Raw genomic sequence first — 13,030 nt, 5'->3', positions numbered from 1 at the left:
AATATGCTTTATTGTAGAACCTCCATTAACTGTGCGCTTTTTTCTTTCCTTCATTTTAAAGTTGAACCAAATAAACAACAAAAATTTCATACCAATCTTCAACTCACAGGAAACTCATTTATAAAAGGTGATTTATATGGAGTGATAGAGATAACAGTGAAGATGAGGACAAGAAAAAAGTGGTAAAATCTCATATGAAGTATGTCCTGCATAGGTTACAAGAGATTGTGTGAAGGAAACACAACAAACTTCAAATTTTGAACAGTAAGAAAGTGATATTAGATAGAAATCTAAGTAGATGCTAATGCACAAGGAAAGGACAAGTGGTTCTATGGTTACAAAGATGTTCCATAAACATTGTTTTACTAACTCTAGGTTTATTTATGGTGGTGGAAGTCATTGTTGTTTTGAATACAACATTAATGCGAGAACGAGAGGAATGAACAGTGGACACATAATAATATCGCTAATGTAAATGATCATTTTAAAAACAATTTTTTATATAAGGACTATTTTATAAAAAAAATTACGTAGAATCAATTTGAAAATTGGTGTTATGTGAACTAAAAATCCATTTAAACTTTTATTCCTTTAGTATTTGAAGAAGACAGGTTAAGGGCATGTTGATATAATTAATTTTAATAAAATTAGTTTTAAACTATTGAATGTAGTTAAGTTGTGTGAATAAATTATTTTAAAAATATATATTTACATTAAAAATGTATTTTTTATCAAAATATAAAGGTTTAAATACTTTTTAACTGCCTCCAAATAGGGCTAAATTCAAAAAATTACCTCAGAATTTTTTTCATTTTAATGCCTAATTATTTTTTTTCAATTTTATACTTAACGTTAATCTCTGTCAGTTAAATAGTGACGTGGCTAATAGTTTTCCACGTCACCGTCGATCTCTCTCATCCACCTCACCCTAAACCATCACATCAGATTTCACATCAGCATTTTTGAATTTTAACTTAAAAATTGCATTTGCGTTTTGGGTTATGTGAGGGAAAGATGACCAAATCTAAAATTGTAATTGAAGAAGAAGCACAAAACGAAGACGCTGAAGAGGGAAAGAGGGTCAAATCTAAAATTGTAATTGAAGAAGAAGCACAGAATGAAGACGCTAAAGAGGAAAAGAGAGTCAAATCTAAAATTGTAATTAAAGAAGAAGCACAGAACGAAGACGCTGGAGACAAACTCGAAAGGAAGAAGAAGCAGAAAAGGAAAAAGAAGGTTAGGGTATTATCCATCTGAGGTTCTGTTTTGATTCTTCGTCTTAACGAAATAAGTAGTATGGATGGTTCATCGTGCTCATCTTTTGCACGAGGTGTAACTTGCAAATGTAAAAAGTCGGATATAATTTTGATCTCACAAAGCAAGGATAATCCTGGTAGAAGGTTTTGGAAATGCTCTGATTGGAATGTAAGTTCAACTGGTTGTGTTTGTTCTAAATTTGTGATTGTATTTACAAATTTGTTTGTATTTGGTTTGGAGGAACCTAATTCTTGTAATTATTTTCGTTGGGTTAAAGAGCCTATAGATGGAGACAATGAGTCTGTTATGTCGAAAGAAATCCATACAATTCAAGAGTTAAAGGCAAAGATTGATGATTTAATGGAGGTTGAAAAAGCAACTGAGGAAAAAATGACAAAAACCAAAGAAGAGATGGTGAGACTTCAGCAAGAATGTGATAATCTCCATCAACAACTTGCATTAATGAAGCTTAAAATATCCCATAAAAAGAAAAAGATTGTTGTTGAGAGGAATATGGTGAAGATTTTAGTATGTTTAGTGATTGTACTTTGGTTTTTCATTACCATTGTGAGCATTGTAGTGGCAATGAATGTTGTTGGTAGGAAAGTTTTAAATGTTGACAGTTTGTAATTCAATGGAGTGAAAGTTGTTTTGAATATGGTTAAATGAATTCAATGACATAAGATTTATGCTCGTGACTATGTTCACTGTGTTATTTATTCTGTTAAGCCTGTTGAATTTGGTTTTTTTATTCTGTTAAGCCTGTTGAATTTGGTTCAATGACATAAGCTTTATGATGCACATTTGTAAATGAAAATCATGTAAAATTGATAAATTGATCTAAGCAGCAAGTAATTACATACATTAATAAGCCTCACTCCTGTGTCAGCATCAATTACAAAAGCACTGCCTGGAAAGTTTCACCTTTCTTATAAAAATAAGGTTGATTAGATATAATTACTATCTTTCCTGCTATAGAAGTAGAAAAACCATTTACTCTTTAGGTGGTCAATTATTTTTGTCAAAATTGATCATGATTTCACAACAATTCACAATCAATGTACTGTTATGATTACTTATTAACAATCCTAGGTTTCTGTGCCAAGTTCCCTTTTATAAGAGTGGTCCAAGGGCTCATTTTCTCTCAAAAGTTCAACTCTGACGTAAATGAAAAGTACATGTCCATGTACACGCCGATGTACTTTGACCGTGTACATCTATAATCTCTAACATTTGCACTGCACAACTTTTCTAAAAAGTACACGCTCATGTACACGGCTATGTACTTTGACCGTGTACATCTCTGAACTCTAACTTTTGCATTGCATAACTTTTCTGAAAAGCACACGCCCATGTACATGGCCATGTACTTTGACCATGTACATCTCTGATCTCTAACTTTTGCACTGCACAGCGTTTCTGAAAAGTACACGGCCATGTACTTTAACCGTGTACATATCTGGTTTTGATGATGTACTTCAAATGAAGACGACCAGTGAGGTACACGTTTATATACATGGCCGTGTATTTGTCTGTGTATATCTCTGATTCTAATTATGTGCTTCAATTGACGTGACCAGGTACACATTCATATACACGGGCGTGTACTTGCCTGTATATATCTCTGGTTCTAATTATGTGCTTCAATTCCAACATCTACATATAGAACAGTGATCCCAAAAGGTGCGCATGCTGCACATTGTTTAATGTAATCAAAAGGTATAGAAAGTGGTCCATAAAAAGGTTCTCATTCACATGAATATTAACTTAAAGTAAGTTGTTGTACATTGTTTAAAATAAAGTTACATTACTCCCAATATAATATAACATAAAGATTATTCTCCCTCCCAAAATGGTTTCCAAAAAACACAGTCTTCATTCAGGTCTGGTTGATTGACTTGGTGGAGTTGATAAAGGTGGTGGAGTTAGCCCTTCATTCAAATCTGCAACAATAGCTTGATACATCTCTGCAGCAGTAGATGTTCCTTGTGCTCTTGCACTAGATCTTGTGATTGGTCTCATATGTAGTCTTGTTGGCACCATTTTTGCCTGTAAAGGTAAATTATTAGCAATTTTACTAAAGTGTTCAAATGATATGGCTAATACATATACCTTTTTTTGGACTGCTAAAGATGGTTGTGCATCTACTGCTACAGGTAGAGAAAGTACTGAGCTTTCAACATTTGCCTCAGTTGTTTGAGTGTGTGTTGGTTGTGGATTGGCTGGCTGTGGACATGTTCTTGTGTTATGACCATGTACACCACATCTTTTACACTTACATTTACCAACATCTCTTGTCAATCTTGTCAAATTTGGATTAATCTCATCAGGTTCCCTTCTTCTCAGTTTTTTAGGTCTTCCAGGACCCTTTCTATTTTTAGGGGTAGGATCTCATCAAATTCAGTTTCAGGCCACATGTTCTGGCCATTTGTGGTGGAAATCTTATGTGCATAACACATGACATAAGTATCCCGAAAATAATGGTCATTAACATAGTTCATCAAGTCTAATTTTTTGAATTGTAGGGCAACCACAGCATGTCTGCATGGAATACCCACTAGATCCTAGAAATTACAACTACAGTAGTTCCTATTGATATCTATTATAAACTTCTCACCAGAATGTAAATGGGTCACTTCAAAGTCTCCATGCCCTCCCCAACTTGCTATCTAATTTCTTGACTTTTCAACCTCCTTATCCAATCATTTTAAAGGCTTAGGCATAATTGGTCCCCTGTATGCACTAACTTTCTCCCTAAGGTTAGATAACCTATTCATCAAATACATCCTTATCCACTCAAATATTATAATAATTGGTTTATCCCTTGCAATCATAATGGTATTGTTAAATGCTTCACTGAGATTATTCATTAGTATATCATATTTTGGGTAATTTGAAAATTTATGCTTACACCATGATCTCCTGTCTAGATTAAATAGCCACCAGTAGGTAGCCTTATTCAAATCTCTGATCTATTGCATGTAAGCCTTCCAAAGTTGTTCATATGTTGCTTTGGCAGCACCCATCATGAGATCTCTTAGTTGCAGTTCTCCTCCAAACTTCTTCTTAAAATTGTTGTATAAGTGCCTCAAATAGAACCTATGCTCAACAGAAATAGAAAATTCTTCAAACACTTACATCAAGCCCTATCAAAAATGAACCAAAAACTCAGCAAAAATATCAAATAAAAGTGAACCAACATCGCAAAACGGTTCCCAAAAACTAAAAATAGACACTTAACTTTTGTTGGTCACTCATAAAGACCCACTTGTTATCCCCAATGGAGCCAATATCTTCTAAGAGCAAATTCAAAAACCATCTCCAAGTATCATTTGTCTCAGTCTTCACCACAGCAAAACCCGACTTCCACTTATAATCCTTATTCAATTCATCAACATTAAATCTGGAATATTTTCTTCTATAACCATCTTCCTCAGAGTCACCACTGAGCAACTCTTCACTTACATAACCATGATCAATATCATCAGCTTGTACTTTTTGTGCCTTATAAAAATCATCTACATTGTGTAAACTTTGACTACTCTGACAAAAATTATTCACTCTTTTTTATTGCCTCATCCTAGCACCTTTCTTTTTTTTTTTTCTTTTTTTGCCACATCTAGGTTTCTTAATAGCAGCAGTAGTCCCAACATCATCATCACCTCACCTCACCTCCAACAGCATCATCCCCACCCCCAACAGCATCACCACCCCCAACAACAGCATCCCCACACCCAACACCTACAACACCACCACCAACAGCCACCCTTCTTCTAGACTGGCCATCACTCTGAAGTGCACTTGATAAGTCTCCTTTAGAGGTTGACTTTTCAACAGAATCTTTATCTCTAGAAATCCAGACAACCTCTACACGAACATTGACTTTGTCAGGCTGATGAACACTCTAAGCAACATCTACCTCATCAGCCTCAACATCTTCATTCACTTTCTTTGCAAATGACTTCTTCCTTCTACCTTTTACTCGCCCAAATTATGGAACGTCTCTGTCAAATCCATCATCCATGTCACTAGCCCTATCTTCCTCATTTCATCTAAATGAATTTCGTTTAGAAATTCCTCCTCACTACTGAAAAAATTGTCCCAAATAACACCCTCATTGCCTCCTTCACAAACAGCATATATTTCAACCTCCACACTGTTACAAATGGAAAAATTAGTCATGTCCAAGGCTACACTATCACAATTGATTTCCTTGAAGTCAGAAGGACCAAATTTCTACCATATCCTCACAAGGTGCTCTCCGTAACCTAAGTCTTCTTTTAAAATTCCAAGTGTTTCAAAGTACGACCACCTATCCATATAAATATTATTCATAGCAACAGCCTCTTTGTCCCCAACATAGTGCATCACAGAGTCCAGTTTAAAATGACCTCCATGATGAATTATAGCATTGAAAGCCATCTACATACAAAAAGGAACAAATATTCGTGTTAAGTAAAGCAAAAATTTAGCAAAGAAAACCCTAACCCGCAATAACACTTACCTTCAACAATGTCAACAATATGTACAATGTCGCCTCTTAACAACCACAGTGCTTAGGAAACAAGGAAAAAACAACAACGACAATGTTTGTTTCAAAAACGATAAACAGCACATGTGAAGATGAAGATAAGAAACGAACTACAATATCATATAAGGGGTTCAAGGATTTTTTGCTTTCTATTTGGAAATATTTTACTCTGTTCAAGATTGAGTAATTGCCTTCTTCAACATTCTCCCAAATGTTAACTGCGCACTTAAATGTCTATTTTTTGGTTTTTTTCTTTTTCTAAATTCAAAAATGCTGATGTGGAATCTAATGTGATGGTTTAGGGTGAGGTGAATTAGAGAGATTGACGGTACAAACTGTTAATCACATCACTATTTAATTGACGGAAGTTAATGTCAAGTATAAAATTGAAAAAAAAATTAATTAAGCATTAAAATGAAAAAAAAAATTCTGAGGTAGTTTTTTGAATTTATCCCTATTTAGAGGTAGTTAAAAGGTATTTAAATCAAATATAAAAGTTAATTTTTTAAAATTTAAAACAAACAATATCATAATAGATAAATAAATTGCAAGAATTTTTATTTTTGGTTAGAAAATAGGTAATGAGAAAGCAAGGATATTATGAATCTATTATTAGCAATAAACTGACGTAAGTTGTCACTGAAGCACCACAATTATCCAGTTATGATACCAGCTTTTAAAATAGTTAATTAATTAAATAATTATATATATATATATATATATATATTGCATATAAAAAATAAAAAAAATAAATAATTTGCCTTGTTAATAATGATTTATAATAACTGGACAGAAAGTACTATTTGTCCAGACACCTGAGGGACGCTTTGCAGATATACTGTTCCGTTAATTCCGGTACAGAGCCGTGCATCAAGACTTTGCCAATTAAACAACTTCAAACTCCAATACATTCACATCTTATATTTCATAAGAATTTTCTAAAATTTTCAAATAAGAGTAAATTTTCATTTTTGATTTCTAAAATTATAAGCATGTGTCATTTTAGCTTCTATAAATTTATTAAAAAAAACGTTTTTTATTTTTTATAAAATAAAAAATAATTCACTTTATTTTTTTTACTATCATTTTATATTAAAACAATAAAATTAAAGTCATTTATAAAATTAAATTAAATTTTAATATATTTAAAAAATAATAATAATTAGATAGAAAAAATTAACAATTCTATTTTTTAAATACTAATCCTATCATATTGCATATGCTTTTAATCAGAAGTAGTAAAGTGGTTCTAAAATTTATATATATAATATAAGCAAAAATTAAGAAGATATTTGCATTAATATTTCCTTCATTTATATCAAAAATTAATATTTCTTTGCATATCGCATATACCTTACATTAAAGAGTTTGCAGCAAATCTTGTTCATTAATAAGCCTAAAACATATTAAAAAATAAATAAATTGTAAATTACCAAAACTGAATGGGTATATATGTATACGATCATAGAGGAGAAGGTGAGGAATAGGGAGAGAAACATGCACTTTGTGTTTTAGTTAATCAATTAGTTTTTAAAATTATAAGTATTTGCTATTTTAATTCTTAAAATCATAAAAATGAATAATTTTAATTCTTAAAATTATAAATACTCATCAATTTAATTGCTAAAATTTATAAAAAAAATAATTTTAATTCTCAAAATAAATGAGAAAATGTCAATTTAATCCATAAAATTATAAAAAAAAAATTATTCATTGTTAAATTTTCTCTCATATATACCACACATTAACACTTAATTTGTCAAATCAATTGTGTGATCAGATGAATTAAAAATAATAATAAAGACTTAAATAAAAAATTTAATAACAAATACTTTTTCATGATTTTAAAAACTATATTAACGAGTATCTATAATTTTAAAAAATAAAATAATTAATTTGTAATAATTGAATAACTAAAAAATATTTTCAAGATTAAAAAAGCAAAATATCAACCTTTTTGAAATTTTCAAAAATAAAAATAATGTTAAATTTTAAAATGACTAAAATAGTATATTACTCTTCTAGAGTGGATAACATCAGAGTTAGAAGGATGTACATGACCAAGCCCTCTTTCTTTTGTTTTTCTTTTTCTTTTTTTCAATTCTAATGAGATAAAATCAAAGTTAAGCTACCAACTTCAGCCAATAGCAGCAATTGCAGGCACAGCAATGGCAGGCACAGCAATGGCAGGCACAGTGGTTTCTCAAATAAAATTTAGAAAAGAAAAGAAGTTGCTTTTGACGAATCAAAGGTACCCACACTCGCCCACTTGTAATATATTTGCTGCTCTCTTACTATTGGATTCCATTCACACACAGCATAAAAATGTAACCACTTATACTCACTTTCTTCATACACTAAAAGGACTTAGCACTCACCATTTACTTGGACTGCATTTTCCTGTACCTTGCAGATTTCTTCTACTCTCTCTCTCTGATTGATTGTCCATAGATCACTGCATTAGTCCAATGACACTGTCATTGCTTTGGGAACATTTATTTAATTGTGATTGGTTTTCCCTGCTCACAATAAATTATAAATCCATTTTTTTAACTATAAAAATAACCTATAATCTTTTTTGTTAAAAGATATCATATTCTTTTATTATTTTTCTTTGATCAATAATGAAAATATTTAAAAAATTTCTAATTAAATTCTGGTCTGATATTAGTGCTAAGCACTGAACTTGTCTCCTCACTTTAAAATTAGTGCAATGACAGTGAGTATTGATTAAGATCAGTAACTAACATTTATAAAATGGAGGTACTATATATTGCTGTGAAAGGTAAAGTGAACCCAGCTTTTGTGGAGCAAACAGACTTTTGTTTTTTACTACACTTATTAATGTAAGGTAAATGTTAATATGAGAAAGATAATCAATATTAGGAATGTTAAACATATGAATTAAATAAATTTTAAGTTATAATGAATAAGTTAAAATTAAATTATTAATTTACTTATAATCCATTAAAAATATATTAAAATTTTAATTTATTTAAAAAAAATTTGATAAAAAAAATAATTCAATCTATTTATTAACTAATTTATGATAGATAAATATTTAATAAAATATTTAAAGTGTATTTTGTTTTAGTTTTTCAACAAAAAATTCATAAAATAAAGTTCATTATATATATATATATTCATTATAAAATTTAGGATCTATTCCTTAAAAATTTATGTTCAACTAATTTTGAATTGCTTAATCTAATATATTGAAAAGGAGTAAGAAATTAGTACATAAACAATTATTTAAAATTACAATAAAAAAATATTAAAAGTTATGTTAGAAATGTATTAATAATATTTTTTTAATAAATTTTTTACTTTTGTATTAATTTTAAAGATTTTATTTTTTATAAGATATTTAGTTTACGGAAAATTTAATTTAATTAGATTTTATGCTTATAAGAATTTGTCTATGAATTTTAAGTTATAAATATACCTTTTAATTATCATATCTAAAGGAGATTTACGTATAATTGATAATTGGGATTTAATATTTAAAACGCATTTGATATTTGAGTTAAGAAATATTCAGCCTTGAAATAATACTCTAAGTTAGTAGGAAAAAAATACACTGTAAAGAACACTTTTAAGTTGTTTTGTATAAAAAAATTATTATAAGAAAAAAAATTTAAAATAAATATATTTATATAACTGTGGTAAAATATGTGGACGTTCATCCCCTTCCATATCCCCTAAACCATTTTAACATAAAAAAAAAATAAAGATAAAAAATGTTCTCTATCCATTAGAACTTGATTAAATGTAAATTTTAATTTTGAGGTGAATTAGATATCTTAAATTGTTTCAAAACGCATTGCTTTTATGAGTAGTGTTGCACTTTATACCTATTTATGAACTAGTGGTATATCTCTATTTTTTTCTTTTAAAAAACCCATCAAATCTCAAGATTTTTTCAAATATTAGTTCCCTATTACTTATTTTTACAACTTTCATTTATTATACTTACAAGTAGCAAGGTTTTTTATGTGGTCATTAATAGAGTTTTAGAGTATTTTATATTATCTTTTAATAATATTTATTTAAATTTGTATTATCATTGTCTTCTTCTTTTTTCTACATTTTATTTAGTAAGAACTTAGGATATGTTTGATTACTGTTTTAAAAATAGTTTTTCATTTTTAAAAATAAATTTTAATAAAAATTTATATTAAAATTTATTTTTAAAAATAAAAAATTATTTTTAAAACAGTAATCAAACATGCTCTTAATCTCTTTTATCTGATATATACTTTAAATTTAACAAATAACTCAAAGTATTGTAGATTTAATTTTAAATATTTAGACATTTTAAGAATTTAAATTTTACAGTAATATTTTATTTTTGCTATTAAATTTTACAGTAATATTTTAATTTGATTATCAACCATTTTTATTATAATATAAACATATATTTAAACTTTTGAGGGGGGCTTCGTGTCAATGATACAAGCCACCAATAAAATGCTTTGTTATGAGAGGAATAATCTTGATAATATAAATAAAATTAATATGTGTGTGTTTGTGAAAATTTTAAATATCTTAGACTTTTTCTATCAAATTATACAATTAAATGATTTTATGATTTTCTATCAAATTATATAATTAAATGATTTTATACATGTAAATGTTGTTTTCAATATTAATTATGTTGTAAAATTAATTTTTAAGAAATGCACATGTTATTATTTACTTATTTTTGTTATTAGAAAATAGGATAGTAAAGATATAACAAACTAAATGTAAGTTTTTCTAATTAAAAAAAAATTAACATATATTTAGATACACAACTTAATTAAGTATTTATTTAATAATCTTATATCATAAATTTGACTATTTAATTTATTAAAATAAATTAAAAATTATAAAAATGTATAAGTTATCTTCCTAAGTTACTTATTAATTCTTCCAAATATAAAACAACTAGTTTTTTTAGAGTAGTTTGGGAACCACTTAGCTTATTTTCTTCTACGAAGAAAAATACTAAAATAGTATAGCCTTTTAAAAGATATAAAAACACAGGCTAACTATATTTGAAATTTTATTTTATTTATTTGTTTGTTTTTCTTTTAAAAAAATATACAAATACACAGAAGATAAAAAATAACATTAGTCAACAAATTTTTAATGATAAAAAAAAGTTTCAAAAAATTTAAGGAAACAAAAAACAACAAGACTCTATGCGGGTTTTCTGGATATGGATCTATTAAAGAGAAAAAAACAAACCATTTTTTTTTAATATCACTAATAAACTTTACAATATCTTAAGGATATATACGGAAATTAGGTTGCAGAGAAAAGGGAAGGGAATAAATTTTTTATTTCTAATAAATTTTTTATTTCTAATAAATATTTTCTTATTTTTTAAAAAATATATAAAATAAAAAATTATTATAAATTTAATATAGCAATAATGTTTTATTTACTTTCGCAAACATTTTACAAAACTAAAAATTAATAGACAGATTATATCATTCTTTATTGAGTGATCAACAAACCATTTAACATTCTTTGTAACAGCTAATTCTAACTAAGATAACTAGTTCTAACTTTTTTTAGTTTCATTTTAATAAACTATTTTATTTTATTTTATTAGTCATTTTTAATTTATATTAATCCTCTAACATTTTTTCATTTAATTTTAATTTTCTAAAACAAAATTAGAAGGCCAAATTAAAAATAAAATAAAATAATAAGGATCGAATTGAATTAAAAAAAATAGAGTTAAAAGATTAACATGAAATAAAAAAATGTAAAAAAATTAAAATTAAAGGATTAAAATAAAACAAAATAAAGAATAAAATTAAAATTATAAAATAAGAACAGGAAATTTACCATTCTCATCAATAAATAACACATTGTGGCCTCCACTTGGATTGGGCCCTCTGAGGTTTTGAGATATATATCAGTAAACAATAAATATTCATATTAATTTATATTTTTGTCGGCATTAAATATCCATATTATTATTAACGGTGTTGTGGTGACAAGATTTATGAATTAGAATGGTGTCCTTCACATTGATTCACCCCCTTTGCCTCCCCCAAATTGTTAGGTCATTTTCTGCTATAAGTGGGCATCTGTGGGACCACTGTTTCATGTTTTAAGCTGCCACTACCACCACCAACTTTCCTTCTATTGCAGTATCCCAATTTTCCCTGCACTTCTCAGAGTTGTTAGCTTTTATAAAGACAATTAAATAAATAAAAAGGGCAATGGAGGCTCACTACAGAAATTAATGTTTTCGAAATTTGATTGATGCATACAACAACCTTTTATGTAACTTCAGTTTTACCTATGACTTTTATTGACAACTTGCAACCAATCAATGCCAATTCTTCATGTATAATACAAAAATAGAAGATACTTTTTCCTTCTACCTTGCTAGACACTGTGCTTTAATTGATACCTCAACCTACACGCCAATATGATAAATACCACATAAACCAAGTGCAGTCCCACTAATATAGTCCTTCCTCTTTTCCTATATGTTTTTTATATTATAGTTTTAGTAATGTCGGCTTGTAGGGTTGGTTTTAAGTAATCTAGAATGAGGAAAATTTTTATTTGATTTCGTTAAAAATATAAAAGTATAGTAAAAAAACAGTTTCTGTTAATATTTTTTTATATTATATGGTTCACCATACCAACAAATAATTCAGAAGAACAACCGTTTGCGTATACATTCCTTTTGTATATTCATTTTTGTGATAGTACTTATCATGTTTTTCCTCTTCTTTAGCATCACTACTAAATACAATATGGATAATATGCATATAAAGTCACTTAGATGCCAAACATGAGCATTTTGATAAGAGTCAAGTAGTGATAGCAGTGACAGTACATTAAGTTTACATTCATGCAAACTTATATCATGAAGATAAATTACGACTTATATTGAAATACGCTCATATTTGCTGCATCATAATGAACAAACGTTATACATGAACATGAAGCTTGGTTTTCCCCACCCAAGTAAAGGCAGTGCAGAGTAGAATAGGACCAAAACCAAACCATGGCCATCCAACAATGCCAGTGAGCTGGTCCAAATAAGAAAGATCACAAGTAGTTTCATAGACAAATTTATTGCGCAATGCTCACAAGACTCAGAAACATTTGGTTCCATTCCAATAATTGTTCAAACTGAAAAGTTTTGACCAAGGTTGCGTTATTTTAAAGGCATGCGTACTTTGACCACCGATTGCATGAACCAACCTGCTATGAAATTGTTGTTTT

This window comes from Abrus precatorius, unplaced genomic scaffold, assembly GCF_003935025.1.
Source record: "Abrus precatorius isolate BTA unplaced genomic scaffold, Abrus_2018 Scaffold8, whole genome shotgun sequence".
In the NCBI taxonomy this organism is placed as follows: domain Eukaryota; kingdom Viridiplantae; phylum Streptophyta; class Magnoliopsida; order Fabales; family Fabaceae; genus Abrus; species Abrus precatorius.
This window is presented reverse-complemented; position numbering follows the sequence as displayed.